Source organism: Bufo gargarizans, chromosome 10 (assembly GCF_014858855.1).
Source record: "Bufo gargarizans isolate SCDJY-AF-19 chromosome 10, ASM1485885v1, whole genome shotgun sequence".
Classification (NCBI taxonomy): Eukaryota; Metazoa; Chordata; class Amphibia; order Anura; family Bufonidae; genus Bufo; species Bufo gargarizans.
In genome coordinates this window covers 49,072,339-49,086,282 of record NC_058089.1, presented here as the reverse complement: position 1 = coordinate 49,086,282, position 13,944 = coordinate 49,072,339, and the positions used below count along the sequence as shown (strand labels likewise).

Here is a 13,944-nt window from a genome sequence, read left to right as displayed (position 1 = left end):
CTCTTCTGGAGCATCTATTCTCATAACTCTGTGGTGTGCTATTCCTTTATTATTCCTTCTAGAAGTTATGAATGAATAGCTAGTGCAGTGCCGGGGTATCTGCAATTGTTTATTGCTTTATATGTATTGTTATGTAGTTTGTGTTCTAGCCATAAGTTCCATTAAGAGGAGGAGTGGGTGGAAAAGGGATAGCAGGAACAAGGCTAACCACCCTGTTCTTCCCCTCTTGGTAGGAGTGGGTTGGCCCTGCTTCCTGCCAGGAGGGGGAGTTGCTGTGTAGATTTGCAAGGGAGAGGAAGCACATGGTGGAGCTCCTGTCCTTGTAAAGTTTCTCCAGAGAGTCCAACTTAATCCTGCTTCAAGAAAACAATCGAGAGAAAAGACAGCAGTGTGATCAACAAAATCCTGTATTTTGGACACTGCTGCAAGGTGAGGGACTATGGCTCAGACACCCATCTCCCATAACCACCACTAATCTAGTTAAAGTTCAAGTCTGAACTTGACAGTGGGCACCTATACCCACAAGGTACCAAATTGGACTTGGAATCTGCTGCTGCTATTGGACCCTAAGTTATACTTTGCAGCCTTATTCTTCAAACTGCATTTCCACTGCACCGATCTCCAGGGAACAACAGCCTGAGAGAGTACACCGTGACTAGGGATGAGCAAATGCTTCATCTGAAGTCGATTCGCATAAAACTTTTTAATACTGTACGGAGCGGGAGTTCCGTACAGTATTAGAATGTATTGGCTCCGATGAGCCAAAGTTTGACTTTGTGTAATAACTTTGGGAATTAATTTTTACTGTAAAACCCCTTGATACAAAACTCAGGTTCGGTTCCAAGCGGTACCTTGGTACAGTGTATTGGATAGTGTCAGACTGTGGAGAAATACCGTACAACCCCAACTGGTAACGCCCATCTGAACCTTTATTCCAGACTGCTAGCAACCTATTTATCTTCAACTTCTAGTAAGAATAATAGAAGAATTGTACAATCTAGAGTTATAGGAGAAGGTGCTCCAGAACTGTTAGGACATGGGGAATGCAAGTAGGTGCTAAAACAGACGTTTCAGGAGAGGCGACGGGTCCTCTCGAAACAAACACCTCAATCAATACTTGGGATGGACTTGCTCAACAGGTTACACATGCTCCAGGTCTTTCTTCATATCCAAAAAGCTCTCACAGATGAGTGCAGACAGTGTCTATGTTCATCCAAGCCTAACCACACAGCTATTTTGTACATTTCCTCATATGCATAATGCAAGGAGTCCCATCTTCCACATTTTTCTACCCTATGTTTTTTTTCTTGGATCTTTTCAGAAAAATAAAATAAAGCTTAGCAAAACATGTTGCTTTCTCAGTAATTATTATGGCTGCCTCGGGCAACCAGTGAATTGTGGTTGTTGCTCCCTTTTGAAAGGATTCCATTGTACACCATGTAAAAGGATGATTGAACTCGCTGTCATTGTACGCGCCACAAAATGAGTCTTTTAACGTAATCCCTTGGAGAATTATTTATGCGTTTATTGCTGCCGGTCTGTTTTGAGCGTGTAAGTCTTTTAAGCGTGACAATGACGGGCTTTGTTACAGTGTCGTTGGACGGCGCTGACTGTTTGATACTTACAGCTCCATCAAGTCTGATCGCTGTTCTTCCAGAAAGCGTCGAAATCCTTAACGAATATGACAGGATTTGTTGTGGTTGTAAAAGCCGTAAGTGGAAGATGGTTAGTAAAAAACTAAGCGACGCTTATAGGCTTGGAACAAGATGGTTAAAGGGTTTCTATCACTTCGCTGCACATATTTAGCTGTCAGACACTAGCGATCCGCTAGTGTCTGCTCTGCCCAACCATCCTAATATAATTGCTTTTGGGGCAGCCGTTTTGCTAAAAAAAAGAACTTTTATTAATATGCTAATGAGCCTCTAGGTGCTATGGGGGCGTCATTAGCACCTAGAGGCTCCGTCTACCTTCAGAAACTGCCGCCGCCCAGCGCGTCCCTCCTGCCCGCCCATCTCCTCCTGAATGCGATCCTCCTTGTGAGCGCCTGTATTCGGCGCATGCGCAGTGAATGTCTGACAGCTTCCCTGCTCAGACATCTCCACTGCGCCTGTTCCTCGGAGCACTATGGCGTCATCGCGCAGGCGCAGTGGAGATGTCTGAGCAAGGAAGCGGTCAGACATTCACTGCGCATGCGCAGAATACATACGCTCACAAGGAGGATCGCATTCAGGAGGAGATGGGCGGGCTGGAGGGACGCGCTGGGCGGCGGCAGTTTCTGAAGGTAGACTGAGCCTCTAGGTGCTAATGACGCCCCCATAGCACCTAGAGGCTCATTAGCATATTAATAAAAGTTCTTTTTTTAGCAAAACGGCTGCCCCAAAAGCAATTATATTAGGATGGTTGGGCAGAGCAGACACTAGCGGATCGCTAGTGTCTGACAGCTAAATATGTGCAGCGAAGTGATAGAAACCCTTTAAAGTTGCAGTGTTCACCTTTTATAGCTCTTCTAATGCCTCGTAGATAACGATAAGAGACTATAAATACGTAGGAAAGCGGAAAAACCCAAAAGACGTTCTTGTGATGGAATCGACTCTAAGTGAACGCCATAAGCTCACGTGGGATCAGGAGTGGGAGATGATGAAGGCAATATGGCTCCCATCAATGAAGTGCATGGAACCACTAGATGACCCAATAGTGGAGAAGAACTCAAGCTTGATAGCTTCCAACAAGATACATTATGCCCAACTTGTACCACCAGGGTGAGAGTGGTCCCCCAGAGCGGAGGCAGAAGAAATAACCATGGGGGCCCCATAGCAAGACCCAGTAAGGGCCCCCTTTTACCAAGATCGCCTTTAGCGGAAAGTTCAGAACAATAATAGGACATGTTCTATCTTTGAACGGAATGGAAATACGGAAACGGAAGACATACCAAGTACCTTCCATTTTTTTTTTGCGGATCCATTGAAATGAATGGTTCCGTCTACGGAACGCAAAAAAACGGAATGTAAACGTTCGTGTGCAAATACGGAAACGGAAAGGCATACGGAATACCTTCCTGTTTTTTTGCGGATCCATTGAAACGAATGGAAACAGAAGTAAACGGAAAAATATAAATTTGTGTGCAAGAGGCCTAAGGGCTTGTTCACATGACCGTTTACTGCCCGTGCTGTGGAGCGCAAATTGCGGTCCGCAATGCATGGGCACCGACCATGGGGCAGCCACATGCGGATCGCAGACCCATTAACTTGAATGGGTCCGCGATCCGTCCGTTCCACAAAAAGATAGAGCAATTAGTTCTAACTTTTTGCTGTGCGGAGGCACGGAACGGAACCCAAGAAAGAATTCCGTAGTGCTTCCGTAGGGTTCCGTTCTGCACCGCATCTCCGGATTTGCGGACCCATTCAAGTGAATGCGGAATGCACACGGCCGGTCCCCCGTGTATTGCGGACCTGCCGTATGCGGACCGCAATACGGCAACGTAGGGGCAACAGCCGTGTAAACAAGCCCTAAAGCTGTACTGCCTCTTCTAGTACATCATGATTGATAATTACTGATGGGCTGTGTTCACTCAGGTTGGGTTTAATCTGACACCAATTTACTAAAGGATCCTCTGGAAAACCCTTGTGGGTTATTTATCATTTATCAAACTGGTGTAAAGTAGAACCGGCTTAGTTGGCCATAACAACCAATCAGATTCCACCTTTCATTTTTGACAGCTCCTATGGAAAATGAAAGGTGGAATCTGATTGGTTGCTATGGGAAACTAGGCCAGTTCTGCTTTACATCAGTTTGATAAATGACCCCATTGGTTTTTCCATGCATCATCCACACAAATCAGTAACATGGTTCTCATCTCATCCACTGGGAAGTTTTCCGCAGCATGTGAACAGGGTTGTAGAAGTTGTGATCACATGCTTGGAATTCAATGTGGATCCGTGTTAAATCCAACATGTGTGAACAGACCCTTAGCTTGGATTCCCACATTGCGGGGAATGTATTAAGGCTGGTGTTTACCATGTCGGCTTACATCGCGCCAGAATTATTAGGCTGGTTTCACATGGGCGTTGCGGATTGGGGCCGGATGCGTTCAGGGTGCGTTCAGTGAAACTCGCACTATTTTGCAAGCAAGTTCTGAGCGTTTTACAGCGCGTTCCTACGCACTGTAAAACGCTCAACAGGCAAGAACCAATGATTCCCTATGGGAATGGTTCTCACCTGAGCGTTTTACAGCGCGTACGATCGCGCTGTAAAACGCCCGACGCCCCAAGAAGTACAGGAGCTTCTTTGGGGCGTTTTGTCGCGCGTTCCCGTACATAGACTTCAGCGGGAACGCGCGACATTGGGCGTTCGCTTGTCTCTGTATGCGCGATTGCAAACGCCCGTACAATCGCGCATACAGAGCGCTCCATCCCGAACGCTCAGGTCTGAACCCAGCGTAATGCATTACACCATAGTTTTTAGTTTGTTTTTTTACTGCAGTTTTTGCTTTTTTGTGTGAGTTTTTTTAACGTGTTTTTTTGCAGGGGGGGAAAACTTAATTTATTTATTTATTTTATTTTTTGTTTGTGGCTTTTTGTGTGTTTGTAGCTTTTTTCATAATTTTTTTTTATTCAGCATGTTCTTGCAATGTTGTTTTTCCCAAGTGGTTTTCAATACCCTTCTCTATAGTAAAAAACTAACAAAAAAAAAATAAAAATGAAAAAACAGAAAAAAAAGCACGTGACAATGCAAAACAATGCATTTTCAGTAAAGCAAATTCATGTGGGGGTGGCACGATTGCCGCTCCCTGTCAGTGCAGCCGGGTGATGGCTGTATGATACGTGTATGGAGCGGTCTCACTGCAGGCACTGCATACACCCGCGGGCACATGGGTTAGAGGGATATATATATATAGGCATTTCTATTTGATGAGAGGGGTTGTTGTTGCTATATTTCTCCACTGTCCTGTGATGTGGTGTGAACTTCACCCTATAAATACATATGGAATTAATTAGGAAAGGACTGAGACAATGGCTTCACAGATGGACATGTGAAAAACACATTGGGAGCTTCTTTGATCTCAGGAGAATGAATTAGTTATTGTATTAAGTGCTGCCTACGCCGGGGGTCAGCAACCTGCCGCACTCCGGCTGTTGTGAAACCACAACTCTCAGCATACTTGCCCTGCGGTTCTCGGAACTGGAACATAATGGGAGTTGTAGTTTCACAAGAGCTGGAGAGCTGCAGATTGCTATCCTCTGGCTTACTAACCCCTAACCCCCCTGCAAAAAATACAGATGACGTCCGTGTGCATTCCGTTTTTTGCGGAACGGAACAGCTGGCCCCTGATAGAACAGTCCTATCCTTATCCGTTATGTAGACAAATAGGACATGTTCTATCTTTGAACGGAACAGAAAAACGGAAATATGGAAACGGAAGGCATACGGAGTACCTTCTATTTTTTTTGCAAATCCATTGAAATGAATGGGTCCGTATACAGAAAAAAAAAAAACGGAAACGAAAAAATTATAATTTGTGTGCGCTCCGTGGCCGTATAGCGGACCGCATTTGCGGATCCGCAATACACGGGCATCGTTCCTTGGGCATTCCGCATCACGGATGCGGACCCATTCACTTCAAGTGAATGGGTCCGCAAATCCGGAGATGCGGAACAGAAGTACGGAACGGAACCTTACGGAAGCACTACGGAGTGCTTTTGTGGGGTTTCGTCCTGTACTTCCGTTCCGCAAAAAGATAGAACATGTCCTATTATTGTTCGCATTACAGACAAGGATAGAACTGCTCTATTAGGGGCCAGCTGTTCCGTTCCGCAAAATACAGAATGCACACGGACGTATTTTTTGCGGATCCTTTTTTTGCAGACCGCTAAATACATACGGTCATGTGCATGAGCACTTTTATAAGGCAGGGATCAGCAACCCTCTGGCACTCCAGCTGTTGTCAAACTACAAGTCCCAGAATGCTCCATTCATTTCTATGTGAGTTCTTAAGTAAGGGCACAACCATTAGTTGTTTAATTTATGTGTCCAGGAGGAATAACGGAGGAACGGTACACAGAGTTCTAAGAAACGATGCTAATTCAAGTGAAATGCAAGTATGGAGTAGTGACCGGTCTTTTTTTTAAGGTTGCTACACTTGTAGGAGCGGAAAACCACTTTCATTCAAGCAATCTGGGGAGGAGCAACGGCACTACTGTTTCTCATGTTTCAAGAATATAATGCCAGAACTGTAGTAAAGACTGACACAAAGGCAGAGCAGCAAAAAAAAAAAAAGGAGAAGAGTGGCATATAATAATCCTAATTTGTTTGCCTGGATGCTGGGGAGTGAAGTGGCGCCCCCTAGGGGATGCTGTTATTGCTTCGGTTACAGTCATGGCAGAGAATAGAACAATCGTACACCATGTAATCTCTCCGGTCACTCGGACGTCTATACTTGGCTCCCGACCATACAACTGTTCACAGGGAATGTTAATCCCACCCGGTATTCTTTGATTGCAGCCGTTGAGCCCCCCTCTCTATGTACAGGAGATTTGAGGCCTCCTTTTATTATCTTGGGTTCAAATACATTTTGGGTCCCTTTTCTTTATTGCTAGCGGATCCTGTTACCTGAGCTGACATCAGGACGCGGTGAGCGGCATAGTAGAGCTGGACTTTGATGTTGGCTCTGCGTCCCCGCAGATTTCTCTATGTGCCCCGTCGGTGTTAGGGCTCATGCACACGGACGTATTTTCTTTCCGTATCCGTTCAGTTTTTTTGCAGACCGACCGTATACGGAACCATTCATTTCAATGGGTCCCCCAAAAAACGTAAGTTACTCTGTGTGCATTCTGTTTCTGTATGCAGTGATGGCCAGTTCGCCGTGTTCGCCCGCGAACACGTGCGAGCTGCCATCTTAACTCACAAGTCCAGCGAGGCACAGGTAAGTCCTTCCCTGTGCCTGTGCCCGAGCTGGTCTAAAATGAAATGCGGTCTCCGGGTGCAGGCAGTTCCTAGAACAGCCCAATGAAGGCCCCCAGCGGCTGTTCTCGGAACTGCCTGCACCCGGAGACCACATTTAATTTCAGACCGGCTCGCACACTTGTCCGCCTCGCCGGACTTGTGAGTTAAGATGGCAGCTCGCACGTGTTCGCCCGCTGTCTGTATGTCCGTTTCACCAAAAAATAGAACATGTCCTAATATTGTCCGCATTACGGACAAGGATAGGACTGTTCTATTAAGGGCCAGCTGTTCTGTTCCGCAAAATACGGAATGCACGCGGACGTCATCTGTATTCTTTGCGGATCCTTTGTTTGCAGACTGCAAAATACATACGGTCGTGTGCATGAGCACTTTTATAAGGCAGGGATCAGCAAGCCTCTGACACTCCAGCTGTTGTCAAACTACAATTCCCAGCATGCTCCATTCATTTGTATGTGAGTTCGGCCCCATTCACACGTCCGCAATTTCGTTCCGCATTTTGTTCACCGCTGCGTGATCGAATGGATGAGGTGAGTTGTTGTTTTTTTTTTGCACAATATCCGGATAGGTCATCAGTATCTGATCGGTGAGGGTCCGACTCCTGGGAACCCCTGCCGATCAGCTGTTTTAGAAGGCAGCGGCACTCGCAGTAGCGCCGCGGCCTTCTCTCTGCTTTTCCTAGGCCATGTGACTACACGTTCATCGGTCACGTGGTCTAGGCGCAGCTCAGTCCCATAGAAGTGAATGAGGCTGAGCTGCAATACCACGCACAACCACTATGTAATGTGTGGCGCTGTACCTGCTCACAGGAACGTCGCTGCCTTCTCAAACAACTGATCTGCGGGGCCCCAGGTGTCGGACCCGCACCGATCAGATACTGATGATGTCATCAGTAAAAAAAAAATAATAATATTGGAAAACTCTTTTAAAGCTTTGGGTCCCACACACCATGGGAGCAGGAATTTCTTTTTTTTTATTACGTGACTATTTTGTTACACAGAAGCCTTATATTTCTCCATGACAGATGAAGTCGCTCCTGCATGCATCACACCCAGGGCCCACGCAATCAGTGCAGCCCAACTAGTAACCTGGATCCACCTGTGAGCCCCAGAGCAGACACATGCTGCCGACTACCTACTCCTGCCTCATGTCAGTGAATTGCAACCTGTGTGTGTTCCATCTGGCAGGCTGAAAAGGGTTACATGTGCAGGCAGCGTTCCCATTGTTCCCGGCTCCACATTTGTTTCTCATTTGCTGAGTAGCTCTGCGCTGCCTGTGTTATCCCCTCCGTGTTCTCCTATGGTCGGGAACGAGAACGCAAGCCTAAGATTAGCCTCAGATCCTGGCTTCTAATTATCTCCTGAGGGCCGTCCACGGCCGGCGCTCTCCACATTGCTGGCAGCCTCCGAGCGTAGCAGTTGCTATAAAAGTTTTCGAAGCTCCACGTGGAAGTTTCCGTCACTGTCTGGAGGGTTTTCCTAGCTGCAGCATTTCTCTTCGCCCTCTGGCCGGGGTTGACCGCCTCTACCTGCGGCAGGTGGTGTCTGTAGACCTAGGCCGGACGCAGATGGAGTAGACTTTAGGAGGAGACGGATGGATGTCCGTAGAATGTGAGTTCCTTATTTTGTCGATTATCTGTTTTAGTCATAGACCTCATGGATTATAAAATGTCAACCTTATTCTGAGTCGATGGGTGGCTGCCTGTTATTTCTGGCACCGCTTATCTTGAGGGAAACCATAGGTTCTGTGAGGAGAAAATCCCACTCGGTGGATGGTGACCTGAGGTTGTCTGGTTACCGTGTATAATGGACAACAGACATAAGGCTGCACTGATGCGGTGTGGGGGACTTCTCAGAACTGGTGTAAGGGAAAACTGGCTTAGTTGCCCATAGCAACCAACCAGATCCCACCTTTTATCTTCCAAAGGAGCTCTGAAAAATGAAAGGTGAAATCTGATTGGTTGCTATGGGCCGTTTTGATAAATCTCCCCCCAGTGGGGCCCATTTACTATAGCGTCTGTGCCTGTTTTCATGAGTAAAATGCCTTATTCTTTATTAAGTCTCATTTACCAACTGTTTTTGCGCCTGTTGTGCCTATTTTGAGTATTCAGACATTCAGAATTTTTTTTCTAACTTTTTGCACCAAATTTCCGTCCTATTTATGTAGGTCCGCCTTATTTTATGCCAGATTTTGTTGTAAAGACAGTCTAATTTCTATGCCACCCCAAGGCTGGGGTACTTTTCTGTCTTTGTTTTAAATGGTGAGTTGCCACAATTTGCCTATTTTCATGGAGACAAGCGCTGAAATTCAGCACACTTGTGCCACATATTCATGTGCATATTACTAATTACACCAGTTTAGTGAATTTGAACCTGTCTTGCAAGAAAACGACCACTAGAGGTCAGACAAGCTTAGTAAACGTGCCCAAGTGTGTGTGCTGCGTATTTACCACATGGGAAGCTGCAATGGCAGATCTGCAGGATACACAACCCATGTGGGCTTATCCTTGGGCCTCATGCACACGGCCGTTGTGCAGCCGTTCCGTGCATTGGGGACTGCAATTGCAGTCCCCAATGCACGGGCAACATCCGTGCAGTGGGTCGGACCCATTCAACTTGAATGGGTCCGTGGTCTGTCCGCACCGCAAAAAAAATGACATGTCATATTTATTTGCGGTGCGGAACAACGGAAAGAAACACCACGGAAGCACTCCGTAGTGCTTCCGGTGTTCCATTCCACATCTCCAGAATTGCGGACCCATTCAAGTGAGAGGGGCCGCATCCGTGATGCGGGGTGCACACAGCCGGTGGCCGTGGATTGCTGACCTGTCATTTGCGAGACGCAATACGGCCACCGAATGACCGTGTGCATGAGGCCTTAGGTCACCATTAGTGTTGAGCGAACTTGTGTTTTAAGTTCGGCGTACAAGGTTTGGGTTATGGAAGAATCCCATTATGGATTCCGCTACCACGGACCAGATTTCTATGATGACATGCACCACGGAAGTCTAAGAGACATTCCCTTATAATAGAAGTCTATGCTGCCCATAGATTTCTATTAGGATGGAATGCAATACGGAATTCCTCTTATAGGCTTCTGTGGTGCATGCCGTCATAGCATTCTGGTCCGTGGTAGCGGAATCCATAACGGGATTCTTCCATAACCCGACGCCAAACTTAAAACGCAAGTTCGCCAAACATATGTCACCATACTTACCAATGTTTTTGTTGGTAAAATTGGGACCTTTAAGCTCCTCCCTCTGGGACTATCTACTTTTGGGCAGGGTTTACGGCAGCCTCACCCATTTTCAGCCCTGTACAGCGGAAATTTGCCAGGGACAGTCCACTAAATTCGGGACAGTTAACAACTATGGGTCACATGCACACGGTGCGTGTTGAGCTAGGTTCACACATGGAACTGGTAGAGAACAGCCTGTTCTCTGGATCCGGCATTATGCGAGTACAATTCGGTACAGTCCAGGTCGGGCAGTAATTCGCGGCATTATAAATCATTATGATGCTGTGGGCTCATTTTACAGGAGCAGCGTTCAGTCCGGGGAATACTGCCCTCGCACAGAGCCTATTTCCCGCACTGAATGCGTTCTAGTGAATTGGCCGTAGGCGTTGTTCAGCTTCCGGCCCGTATTCTGGGAGCACCTACCAAATTATATACCAAGGTGTCCATAGACCAGCATATGCCAAAAAAGCAACCAATTTGCATTACCTTAGCGCAGTCATGCTCAATCTGCAGCCCTCCAGCTGTTGCAAAACTACAACTCCCAGCATGCCCGAACAGCCTACAGCAGGGCATTGTGGGAGTTGTAGTTTTCAGAGGGACGCAGGTTGAGCATGCCTGCCTTAGCGTGTACAGCAGGCATCCTCAAACTGCGGCCCTCCAGCTGTTGTAAAACTACAACTCCCACAATGCCTTGCTGTAGGCTGATACCTGTAGGCTGTTCGGGCATGCTGGGAGTTGTAGTTTTGCAACAGCTGGAGGGCCGCAGTTTGAGGATGCCTGGTGTACAGTATGAAACCGTATAGCTGTAGAGTTGCATACGAAGCGCATGTCCCACCACCTTAGGAGTAGAACAGATGTTGTCTATCTTCTCCAAGTCGGCCATCTATATAACTGTTCAAGCTTTCATTTCCATAGGAGCAGGGGATCAGCGGCCAACAGTCAGTGACACCACTTTTCTTGTGGAGAACAAAAATAATCAGATGGATTAAAATCTGACCCTGGGAGAGATCCGGAAACAGTTGGGCTGTCCTTGTATGCATTAGACTGTCAGCAGATGCCATCAAAACAGTTGCTGACATTGGGGCACATTTATCACGCTCCCCTGTTTTTACGTGTAACATTAGACTGGCGTATTTGCTTTGCGTTGTCTTTTGCCGAGTATTTTATTATAGGTCACACAGCAGTTGATGAATTAGGCGTATTGCTAAGTCTGACCTCTGGTGGTTCTTTTTCACTACAACAGGTTCATATTTACTGAGACTGGTCTAATTAATGTGCATGAAAAAAGACGTAAATGAGCTGTGAAAAGTCGCACATCTCCCTGAAAGTGTGACATTTAATGCAAAAAAACTCACACTTCACCACTCAAAACTGACAAAGAAAAGTTGAAATCGGATTGTTTTTGTGTTAAATCAAGGCGTAAAAAAAAGGCGCACCTACATATAGGTTGGAACAAAAGTTAGAAAACTTCAGAATTAGTCTAAAACATCAAAATGGAGACACAAGCCTCCAAAACAATTTCAGTAGTAAATGCAAAAAAAAATAGACCTAAAACGGCATTTTTATGCCCAAAAAAAAGCGCAAACATTATAGTGGATGTGTGCCACTGACTTTGATGGGGTCAATTGGGGTTTTGGTGTTTTTCATGGCGAGAACCGCTCTGCACACACCCTTACCATCTAATATACCGGGAAGCTTGACCAGAACCCTCAAAACAAAGATGTGGAGAGTTGTCACAGATGTCGCAGGTTGTACATGGCTTAGAGCTGAAGAATCTGCCCATCATGTAAAAATTTGGCCCGGTCCACGGTCGTTTCCTCTCTCCGGCTTCTGGAGAAAGTATTATACTAAGGTTTCGGAATACATGAGGCCTGATTTATGGATGTTCTCAGTTCATGAAACCTAATCCTCATTGACTTCTACATCACCTAGAACACAACATGCCCCGCTGACTCCAAAACCTCAAGCAAGTCCTGCTCTAGTAGATGTAGGTCAGTCTGATGGCATGACTTTTATATTCCTTCCCCCTGTACGTCCGGAATAGTGGAAACTCCTATATAGTGTATATACAGTACAATACTCTAGAATCGGGATTGCTGCAGGTCATGTGAGGAGCCGGACGCCTGTACAGATGGGAGTCAGATTTGAAAATGCAAATTTTTAGAGCCTCCTAAATTGGGTCCCACGTCTCCTATACTCCATCTTGTAGTCCATAATCTATACTTATAGGTCATGGCAGAGCTTCCGGATAGTACACTGCTGGCCATGGGTTTTACAAGTTTTTTTTTGCACATGAACGTATTTTCTTTCCGTGTCCGTTCCATTTTTTTGCGGACTGTAAGCGGAACCATTAGTTTCAATGGGTTTTCAAAAAAAACTTAAGTTACTCCGTGTGCATTCCATTTCCGTATGTCCATTCCGCAAAGGAATAGAAAATGTCCTATTATTGTCCGCATTAAGGACAAGGATAGGACTGTTCTATAAGGGGCCAGCTACAATACGGAATGCACACGGACGTCATCCGTATTTTTGCGGATCGCAAAATACATACGGTTGTGAGCAGAACCCTTATTGTAACATAACCTTACCTCCCCATCCAGTGTCACTCTGTCTCTTCCCCTGGCTGCAGCTGTGACATATTGTTTTGACTGCTGCAGTGCAGCCCATACACTGCTGCAGCCAATCACTGGCCTCAGCGATGTATGACCCAGACCACTGAGGCCAGCGATTGGCTGCAGCAGTATTCAGGACGTCACATCAGCACAGCAACCAAAACAATAAATCATGGCTGTAGTCTGGGGGAAAAGGACATAGTGGTGGTGCTGAATCGGAAAAGTATTTTTATTTTATTTTATTTTCACAAACCCTTTGATCAGGACGGTGACTACTTCACAATGATGTCCCTATATATTAATATACAGTTTATGCGGTCGAGGATTTTTGTTACAGGTTCTTCCAGACTGCTGCAAAAATATACAAGTCCATTTTTGGCGTGTATACCGCACGGACCCCTCGCAAAGCCAAAGCCTGGTCATGGTTTAGCTCTATTCAGTGGAGCTAAACTAAAGGGGTTAATTTATTAAATCAGATATGTCAGTTTTGTGGCGTAAAAAAGTCACAAGTAATGGCAACTGTGAAATCTTTGCAGCATTTTGTGATCCTCACCACTTCTCCCATAATTTCTCCCAGTGAGATTACACCTGGATTATGGCTCATTTACTATGTGCAACTTTTGCAAAAGTCGCAACCCATGCCAGGCAACCCCCCTGGTCCACTTTTACATCTAAGGGCTCATGCACACAGCCGTAGCCATTTTTGCGGCTTGAAAACTGCAGATCCACAAAAAACACGGATACCGACCATGTGCATTTTGCAGAACAGAACATCCAATAGAATGTGTTCTATATTTTTGCAGATGCCACGGAACGGACAAACAGAGGCGGCCAGCACACGGTGTGATGTCCGCATCTTTTGCGGACCAATTGGAAGTCAAAGAATCCGCATCCAACCTGCAAAAAATGTGGATCAGATGCAGACAAAAAATATGTTTGTGTGCATGAGCCCTGAAGGTGTAAACCACATTGTACTCACACCGCATACCTTATTAAGGTGCACCATAAAACATAAAAACAACCTTAAGTGATAAATGACCCCCCCCTAAGATCGGGTCCACATCATATAAAATTAAAACTCCACAGCGGTTTTTGCCATGAGATACTTGGCGGATTTTGTTGCAGCCAAAATCCCTTG

General features: G+C 46.0%; 1 protein-coding gene across 8 annotated transcripts in view; it reads left to right on the top strand.

Moving 5' to 3' along the window:
- The window catches only part of PPFIBP2 (PPFIA binding protein 2), a 165,501-nt gene that overhangs the window by 93,402 nt on the left and 58,155 nt on the right, over positions 1-13,944 (top strand). The window lies entirely within an intron of this gene.